Source organism: Hyposmocoma kahamanoa, unplaced genomic scaffold (assembly GCF_003589595.1).
Source record: "Hyposmocoma kahamanoa isolate Upper Pololo Valley unplaced genomic scaffold, ASM358959v1 78, whole genome shotgun sequence".
NCBI classification, from domain to species: domain Eukaryota; kingdom Metazoa; phylum Arthropoda; class Insecta; order Lepidoptera; family Cosmopterigidae; genus Hyposmocoma; species Hyposmocoma kahamanoa.
Genome location: NW_020653945.1, coordinates 9992301 through 10003112, shown reverse-complemented (window position 1 = coordinate 10003112; position 10812 = coordinate 9992301). Strand labels below are relative to the sequence as shown.

General features: G+C 34.1%; 1 protein-coding gene across 1 annotated transcript in view; it reads left to right on the top strand.

Moving 5' to 3' along the window:
- The first annotated feature begins 3011 nt into the window (after positions 1–3011).
- Positions 3012–10812, top strand: part of LOC113232847 (mucin-5AC) — a 91256-nt gene continuing 83455 nt past the window's right edge. The window contains exon 1 of the mRNA XM_026467697.1: positions 3012–3356. The gene's annotated coding sequence lies outside the window, so the exon portion shown is untranslated. The remainder of the gene's footprint in view (positions 3357–10812) is intronic.

Here is a 10812-nt window from a genome sequence, read left to right as displayed (position 1 = left end):
AACCACGAAAGTCTATATTGTTCTGTCAGGTTTGGAAAGTCATAGAATTTTTTTTATTTCTTCCTGATATCGATGGAACTGCTGGTGCAGATGATAGCGATTGTATGAAAAGCCAAAAAAAATTGTGTGTGAAAAAGGTAGAATGAAAGTAATTTTTTTTAATAACATTAAGTGACGAGACGGACAAGTCTTGCGCTTGATAGTAACCTTCACGCTTGTCCATAACAGTTGCAGTGCCACTCAGAGCTTTAAATCGCAAAAATCTGAGGGGCACTGCCAATGCGTCCGTCACCCTGACAAGTCCCATGTGCCTGTAGTTTCACCAGCACCCTTACCCTTCAAAACCGAAACACAGTAATGCTGACATTACTGCTTGGTGGCACAAGTAGGTAAACTGGCAGTACTACCCTGGACGAACTCTTTCACAGGAAGCTCTACTGCTACTAATTGTTTTAATGAAATAGGAATGACGTGTTTAGTTTGGAGAAAAAGAAACACAGCCGTGTAAACAGTGATAGCTTACCTTTGGACAAGGAACGTTTGGTGTTAATATAGGAATCATGGATCCATTCCTCTTGCACCAGTGACTTTCTTACACAATCTCTATAATGTTTTTACTAACTACCTCGGTTACCACGCTGATCTGCCACGCAGAGGTTCCGTTAGAAGGCCGGGAGAAATATTTGTATGGCCTACATTTATTTCTCTTGTGAGTTTGGGTTTAATTTGTGGTTGTCTATGTGTGTGTCCATGGCACCCGCGATACAAGGTTTCTCTAGTGCAAGGCTGTGAGTGAGTGCGTTATTATATTATTATTTTTATTATATTACGTGATGTTTAAACGATGAAGGAAAATATGATGATAAAACCTGCAACCTCTCTCACTCCCACATTGAGGCAGCAATGCAGCCCTACGCAAGGATGACACGCAAAATCGTAAAGTGTTCCGCATTTTTACCTTACACCGATTGGCAAATCCTTTTACCACGATGGCAAATATTACAGTGTATGCCATAGATACGATAAGAAGATGATTATATTTGACATGAACCGTGTAAGCCACAAAATAGTCTTTGGTACTTAAAAAGGAATTCCTACATACGTCAGCTTTAGATGAAGGATTTCCTATAATCGTAATCTAATTTTTCGACAGCGGTACTAGCAAAAGATAATGGAACATTATTTTTGCCCTTAGATGTAAACATAACAGACTCTCGGAGGGATAAAAAGGGCCCTGGGGAGATTGTTAGTTGGCTAATGAAGTTGTTACGTCAAAACTTACAATGTCGCCCAATTTGGAAATAGATAAAAGACAATATTGTGTTTAACACAATTATTTCTTCGTTTATACACATACTTTCGTGTTAGGCACGCAATGATGCAAATTGCGAGCGTTTTAGCACCTTTTGCGTCCTTCTAATGTAACTCCCGTTTTTTTATGATACTTAGTAGCGAAACGAGCACGCCTTGTGCCTGATAGTAAGCGACACGCCTGTCCATAGAAGTTTCAATGCCACTCAATGCTTTAATTCGCAGAGATTTGAGGAACACTACTACTACGCCTGTCACCCTGAGACATAAGTTTATTAGTGCCACGTGCCTGTAATTTCACCAGTTCCCTTACCCTTCAAAACTGGAATGTAGTGCTGTTCACATTACTGCTTGGCGGCAGAAATAGCTAAGGTGGCAGTGCTTCCTTGGACTAACTCTTTCACATGGAGCTCTACTTCTAGTTAAACTAGTTAGTCCTTAATATTTTTATTAAATAAAATTGTTTTAATGGATAAAAGATTCCAAGAAAGGAATAAATGCTTTAGAATGAAAATGCAAATAACGGAAATGTATTTGGTTCTCAACTAAACAATACTTTTGACACACGAGTGGTTTAAGGTGTAGATTGTGCACAAAGGTTGACTTTTATTATTTATTTATTACGTTAATTTGAATTCGTTCCTCTATAAATGAAGGACATTGGTAGTTCGAGTGTTTTGAGTATAATCAAAGAGTACACTATAATGCTCTCGAGACCAGGAGAGCATAAAAGAGGTCAAAAATAAAGCGAAATTTTATACTAATCTATGCGAACTACGTTAAACATTAACATATATATGTTAGCAACATAAACAATGTAAGTTGTATAAGAGAAAGAGAAACAAGAAAACAGTTATTTGAAAATCTGTGCCACAACACAAGGAAAATAAGGACCAGGTAGTTTTTTTGGGATTCTTAAGCCGTTTCGCATAGCAGGTACAATTAAAATTTCTTGGAAATCTTATTTTTGTGGATCCAGTCATACTTGACCATGGAAAATCAAATTTAATTCTTAAGATTTCCGACACTGAGTCCACTTAAAGAGGTATTCAAAGAATTAAGTCATATTTCATTAATGAGAACGTTCTAAAATTTTCCAAGTTTAATTCCTCTCTATCAAATAAGTATACTTGTTAAAATGAAGGTACGAACTTGTGAATTTAAATTGGCAAAGTCAGGCGATTTTAATTACACCCTTTCAGAATGTAGAGCCGTCCTAAGCGTTCTATAAATTGAAATGTTTTTCTTTAACAAGACCATTTCCTATTATTTCATTACGAGCAAAAACTCTAATAGATTTCGCCGCTTTATGAGGTACTATCTAGAGGCAAACAAAAAATCAAGTTGTCGGAAACCCACATTTAGCGCTGCCGCTTAACAGACTTTTTGCTATGCCATACATAAAACTTTGTTACCTATTGAGAGAACAATTAAACTGTTTTTACCATTTCCGTTTACACACATGCTTGTGCAACAAAATACCTTTCAAATAATTCACAACGGCAAAGCACGGTCTTATGTTGGAACCATCAAGACTCGAATTCGGGTTTTCCTTTGAGGCTGAGATTCCTCTGTCTCTTTCTGTCACGTTATTTAGTAATGCTGTTGGTTTTTCGTCTCACTCTAACTTAGGAAGGCTTGCGCGGAAAGAGAATGTGGGTAACGAACGACCTTTTGCCGTTATGGGCAACCAGTGCGGCCCGTGCGTTCACCGGGATTGGTTCACTCGGTTTCAGTCGTACTACATCGCGCCGTGTACTGACGGCCTGAAAAAAATTACGTAAATATTACAATACTCACGCATTGATTATGAAACGTCTGTAAGCGTTGAGCAGCACCGAGTTCCATTCACGAAACCTGGACACGAGTGGACCTGTGGTAGCGCCGTCTGTATTTTGTTTGAATTGTGCGATTCTGTTTGACCCTGGTGATTTTATTTTATTATATTGTTTTGGAACCCCATCCCGTGGTGTTTGCTGAATTTGCCTCTGTGTTTTTGTTGTGATTTATTATTCTGTCTGATTGGATTGTCGCATAAGTTATTGGTAAGTATTTTTTTTTACTTTTGTTCATTACAAGTATTATTTCAATATTCCACGTGCATGGTTTCCGAGTATTTTGAAAACCGTTTTTAATACACAAGTATAATTATAATAATAAAAAAACTGGCATAAAGGGAATCGACTGAATACAGGTTCTATGTTGAAAACTCTACATTGAAATTTATGATTATGGTAGTTCTAATTTAGTTGTATTATATCATATTTTGGGTAATTATTTCATAAAATGTTTAGGTTTTCGTTTTTAAAATAAGACCATACCTAGTCGATAGTGACAATTCGGTATGTAATATTTAAAATTTTTACCGTAAGCGTACGTAAAAATACCTAGAGTTGCTTAGAGTAATGTATATATACAAATATTTTTCATATGTCATTCATAAAATACATACAATACCAAATGCAATTAAAAACTCTATCCGCCCCGTCTTTCTGTGCTCAGTAACGTTAAACGACTTCTAACGATGGTTTTTGTAAAAAAAACATTAACTTATTGCGTAAACAGCCTAAAATTCCTATCATTCTTATTTTTTGCCTGTGGTCTTTTTATAAGCAATCGTTACGGCAACATTTCGTAACTGAGCTCACGACTACATCTGGTTTGGTCATTAGTACAGTAGGCAGAATATCAAATGTAACAGCTGGGAGATTACACAGGCTTTCTCGCTTTAGTAATGGTATAATCTTTTTTAAGCAAACGCTCAAAGTATATAAGGAAAGTTTGTGTTTTTGTGCACATACGACAGTCAGTACATGTACAGTCAACTAAAAAACGCTTTATCATGTTTTACTTATTCTAAGTATTGAGGCTATCAGCGCAAAGGTAGTGTGAAGTGAGTAGTAAATGGAAATATTTTCTGGTAAAATAAGTTTACTAAAATAACAATTCTACATACACTCATGCCTATATTTCACGCACATAGGGATAGGACCAGTGCTTTCTACTAGCTATGATCCAGACGCAAGATCTTAAATAACATAATTCTAGGTCCTTATTATATGATACCCTATAAGCGCGTTGTAAAGAAAGGCAGAGGGCACTTATTCTTTAAATAAATATAAATCTCTAACACAATTGTTCCAATACAATAATTGTTGTCTTTTAGGTAATAAAGGTTATGTATGTGTGTATGTATATTTGTATCTTCGTTTCATTATAAAAAATAACGATAACAGATGTCGCGTTTATCGCGGATGCTATCGGCGATAAACGCGACGTCTGCAAAACTACAAGTTTTCAGGACAGGTTCAAAGGATCTAAGAACGAAATAAGTCAATGACTTTTTACGCTTAAATTGCACAATTAAAAAAATTGACAAAATACGTAAATTGTTTCGTAATTCGTATTATTTTTAAAACTTGTGATCGTGTGATCACATGAGGCCTTATTAATATGTTAGACAAAATACATAAATCTACTTTTATTTTTTATTTTATTTTCTATTTATGGCACAATAACAGACATCAGAAGTAAATAAAAAAAGACTATGCGCATTCAAAAGTAGATATAGGTATAAGAACCTATTACGATTAAGATCGGACGCTAAACTAATTATCAGAATAGAAAAAAAAACAAAAAGAATACGTTATTCACCTTACAATCATTTTTAGAAGTTGTTTCTTGTAGAAAATGTCTATTGCGATCGAACAAATTATCACAAATTGAAATACCGTCTAATAAATAAAGTACTTTAAGATAATTAAAAAAAAATACTTTATCAAAAATGAATAGTCTGTAACCATTATTGTTTCATTTTTCTTTGGTAACTTGTATGTAATTTAGAAGAATTTAAAAGTGAAAAGAATATGAACTTGAATTTGTTTTATAGTGGCACAAAAAAAATAAAATTACGTAATCATCACTTATTTACTATGGTGACAAATAGTTTATACATTCGAAATCGATTTTATAGATCCGGTTAAAGCTGTGGCGACAATTCGCAATTTATTGTCATTAAACGCAATTCATTGTCAAACGTAGTGTGAAGAAGCATTTGGCCAGACTGGCAAAATGATAGTGACGGAGTGAAAATATTTGTGTTTTCCATCCGTTACTCTCATCTCTGGACTGTATTCGCACTTTCCATCAGGCGCGGTGCAGTCATTTTGCCGAGTCACAATAAAAAATAAAAAAAATTTTTTTTGTTCTATCTAAAATACCGCAAATCAGCTAGCAGCAGACGCAAAAGTGGTACTCGATTTGAATTATTAATATATTTTGAAAATTGTTCGTATTTTTTTATGGTTCACTAAAGCTACTACCTTTTTGTGTAGGTAACTGTACCGACAGACAGTATAATATACTTATAAATAATTTAAGCAACTAAGCTACAGCCACATCTTACACACCTGCGAATCGTTAATAAGTAAAGGATAGAGCCCTGGAGCTTTGAAATGATTTAGTCGGGAATAATTAACTAATTTTCATTACTATATATAAATTTTATATCCTTCATGATCACTTACTTTTCAAAGGAATCGCTAATGAAACATACATAAGGAGATTGAATTTTGATTAAGAACATTTTTGGTAAAAAAAGAAAGAAACCTACAATACAAAAAAGTATTGTAGGTTTTTTATTTTATTTTACCAAGTGACGGGACGAACAAGACGTGGACCTGTAGTTGCAGTGCCACCAGTTAAGGTGGCAGTATTTCCCTGGACGAACTCTTGCACAAGGAGCTCTACTGCTACTAGGTACTAAAAGAAAGGCAAAGAAATGTAATCCTCTAACACGTCGCAGTAAATAAAACAAAGCAATCTATTATTTTGAAAATGTTAAAAAAAAAAATTTATAAAAAAAAACCAACCTCAAAAGTTCGTGGAATTGTGTTTATTTGCCAATTTGTAAAAAATCAACCTCAAAAGCTTCATTATCCGCTTTCGCTGCGTTCATTGCCTTGGTCTCCTCAAAAAAAAACTGTAAAGCGTATGGAAGTCCTCTTCAAAACTAATCATATGAACCCAAACATAATGTAACTGCTGTACATTGTTGAGGTTTTCCTCTGACCTGTATATCATTTCCATCATCAGATCACCATAGCATTTTATTTTCATTAGTATTGCACCTATGCACCAAGTTTTATTGAAATCGGTTAACGGAAAACGAGATAGAGGTAGAATATTTTCTTCTAATTTTAATGAGATCACTACTAAAGTGCCTCCTTTCCAATAAAAAAAGAATCACTGAAATCACGTAACATAAACAAACACACAAAAAAACATACAGTCGAATTAAGTATCTCCTCCTTTTTAGAAGTCGGTTAAAAATGAAACGTGGATCAAGTTATTGCAAAGTAACACAGTTCCAAAAACAAGTTTTAGAATTCTAGACTTGATGCGTTCTAAGGTTGTAAAGTTACGACCTGAACGACATTGGGTGTAACCGCATTTACGGCCGTAGGTTGTGTTTTATTTGGAGAGTTCTCTATGCATGTGAGTCATTGGAAACCGATCCGAGGCCAACATCCGCCTTCGATCATCCTGGTTACGGCGCTTACGCAACCAAAAGTCTTGAGATGTTTCTTTTGTTCGTGATATTTAGTTAATGCAATTGGTTGTTATTAATATTATGAGATCGTGATGATTTCATGTTGATTTATTTTCAAATAAGGCATAGTTACGGCTTATTAGATTAATATTAGGTTTTTTATTAAGTTGAGAATAATCTCAACTTATCAATCAACCTATCAATAATGATATAATGTAATGATATATAATGTTTTACTGCCATGATATTCAATTATGTTTGTGATATTACTCCACTAGTTTGTTATAATTATTAATACAAAGATCGAACACAAAGGAAAATTCCTTCAATATGATAGGACTTGAGCCCCCATACCAACTGAGCAACAGATCGAGCCAAGGTTTGCTCTTACAAATTTCTTTACACGGTTGTTACAAAGGTTGTTACAGTTTTTGGTTTTTAACGGCTTTTTAACATTAGCGCCACCAGTGAGAAATCTTCGTTGACATTGTTAAAATAACTAAGCCGTTAGAGCATAGCTAAAAAAGTAATATATATTTTTTATGGGTGGTAAAGCTTTTAATTTAGCAACATTTTTTGTTTCTTATGAAATAAGTATATGAAAAGGTGTAAAGGCCAGCCTACGTCATGATCATAAAAGAGAATATTCTTTTTCCAAGAATATTAATGCTCATAAGTCCTCGACTTATTATGTGGAATTGATTGAGTCGTAAAAAGAATGTTAGGTCTAATAAATATTGGAATATAAGACAAAGATTTTATTTCTATGCAGTAAACAATGATGTTATTGTACAATAAGAGGGTTAGTGATAATGCATCACCCCGTACGCGTTCTAAAATTGAACATTTCGAGAGTTCTAGAATACACACATTCATTCATTCTTCAGACTTTGTGTATGTAAATTAACGCCATTATAGGCCAAGATCTCATATCAGTGACTTGTCACGCCATCTCCTTCTGGGTTTTCCACGTCTTCGGATTGCGTTAAGTGGGATCTTTGGAAGAACTGGGAAGTAGTCTTTCTCTACAGGTCGCTTGACATGCGACTGACGCGTCCGGTTCCATTTCAGACTTCTTATTTTTTTTACCATCTTTAATGATTTGTGTTTTGAGCCGCAGCATATAGTATACAGTCCACATAGCTAACATAAATAAATCATAATTACGGGTAACAGAAAAGTTCCGTCCCTATTGTACAATTTGACCTCCTATCGATAAGGTTCTATTGAAACGAGGTGCAGCTTAGAATCGTCTATCCCATGATCCAGCTTAATTGTTACCAAATTGATAATGGATAGATAACTACCTTTTGAATTGTCGGTTTTAATGCAAATTAGTTTTGAAACTACTACATAAATTCAGGATGCAAACGCTTCAATGTTGACGCAAAGAAGTTATCTACTTACCCATAACTTAGATAAGTTCTAATGCATTGAGCGTATTAAGTTTAGCAAGTTCATAGAGTAAGTTTTATATGTTATGCTTGTGAAGTTTGTGAGTTACCCTTTGCAGGTATTATTTGTGAATGCATAGGTAATATAAGTTTGAAGTGAGGTCGTATCTCATCTTGTTTTCATACAATAGTTACTGAAGATTTGTGGCTTTAGCGTGTATTCTACTATAAAATTAAACTTGATTAAGTAATCTTAAGATTTTGTTGTTTGAGTTTTTTAGCTTATTACATTACTTCACTAGAACTTTTCAAACAAAAATATTTTTTGCCCAAAATAGCATTTTTTGGGCAATTGTATTGTATCTTTACACGTATACGTGCCGTTATTGCACGCTTAAAGATACTACCTATTTCTAATGTATACAGCAGGAAAGCTTAGCACTTCATCATAATCACTATACGGTATTAATATATTTGTGTACTCGCAACAAAATCGTAGATGTAGTAAATGCTGACAGGTGCAAAGAGAAATTTCAACTTTCACAAACTATTTACAACCGTTAATCACATAATCATGATTGTTGTTTTGCTCAATCGCGATTGAACGTTTTATTGATGTCTATCTACTATAGTTTATGTCGGGATGTACAAAGCGACAAAAATTACCTCAGCGGTATGTTGGTACTACAAACTTATATATATTATATTATAATTATACGAAACTGAACAAACAAAAGGAAAAATATTTAAGTAAAAGAATTTTATAATCGAAAAAACAAAACCGAATCGTTATTAAAATTTTGGTATATAAAGTGGTTTGAAATCCGAAAATAAATTGTTCCTTAATTAAAATTTTCGTACACCTTTGATGAAAATTGCTATGTAATAATATCTGCCAGGTTCAAGCGGTGTTTTTAATACGTTATGCTGAATTGTTTACCGTTTTTTATAACATAAAAAGTAAATTTAATTGCATTTTTTTAAATGACGTATTAAAATGATAATATTTTAAACAAACACTAGACTTTGCAGAACATTATACTTCTAGATTTTTCTTTGAATAAAGAAAGCACCATAAAAGAAGTAGAGCCTAACAAGATTGTTTTAGAATTAAAACTAATGTCTGCTTAGACATGTTTCAGAAAAAGCCTCTAAATGACATAGCTCAACTGGTAAAACTAAAATTTTATCACTATGTTATTAATAATAGTTTATAGTTTTTGTTATTATTGTGTTTTACCTACAGAAATATCCTGATTTTCTTACCATAGCTATTAAATTTTGTGACTTTTTGGGGAAAATGTTACTTTTATGATTTACTTTTGAGCAGACGATGTCATAATGTAACGTCTCTTAGGAATTATACGAATTATAGACAGTAGGAAATAAGACTTATAAGAAATTGCGACTTGATTAGTAATGGTATCAACAGCACATGGTTATATTATAAACATGAAATAGCAGTAGTAAAGCTATTAGTGAGAGAGTTCGTCCAGGGTAATATTGCCACCTTACCTATTTCTGCCGCCAAGCAGTAATGTTAGCATTACTGTGTTTTGGTTTAGAAGGGTTAGGGTGCTGGTGAAATTACAGATATGGGACTTGTCAACTTATGTCTCAATTGTTTTGGGCAGGCGTGTAGCTTACCATCAGGCGCATAACTTGTTCGTCCCGTCACTAAATATTATTAAAAAAAGTTACAATAAACTTGGGTGCACGATAGAAGCCTCCCCGCACGACCTTCCACTCCTTTCCTGTACGTCTGGCTCGCCCTGGACAACAGACTGCATAATTATGTAGTATCAGAGTCACTTTTCGAATTCGCCTGGTTGCCGTTTCATAAGACGTGTGACAACATATTGTCTTTTTTAATTTGATCTCAGAAGCCGCTTCATTATCACGCGGTACAATGTCCCATTAAACTAGGGTTCATTCCTAACAAATTAGGCAGTAAATGGGTTAACCACAATAGAATAATATGAACGGTTCTAATACATCATATTTCTTGTCACGTACCAGGTTACCGTTCCTTTGTTACGTGAGCCACTTTCTGTGAGTGAATAGAGCAGAAGGACTCGGATGTGCAAGGAATATTATTAATTGTATTATTAACCCTAAATACTTTTGCCACGCACTGTTTAATTGTTGGCCTTGCATTTTAAATCCAGCTTTCTAATTCACAGGCTTATGGTTTACATAGGGCGACCTCCAAAGGTCTGCAATTCTAGCCATCAAGACGTACCCTCGTGTCGAGTAAATATTATCATTTAGTTTGGAGTAGCTGATTTTAGAATCATCGTTTTGGAATATTTTACACCGTTCTTATCATAACTAACGTAACGACATTTTTAGCGAAATTGAGTTATTAACATATCTGGGATCAGCGAAACGAGATCCACAACCCTCTCTTATCGATATTTTAATATCTTATTTAGTTTCAGTTTTATTGTTAATCAAAATTAGCGTAATTGACATTGTTTTTAGGTGACAATAAACCTTTAGGTGCTAATATTAGGGGTTAAAGTATGAAATTGCCGTTTTATTGCAATAGGTTCT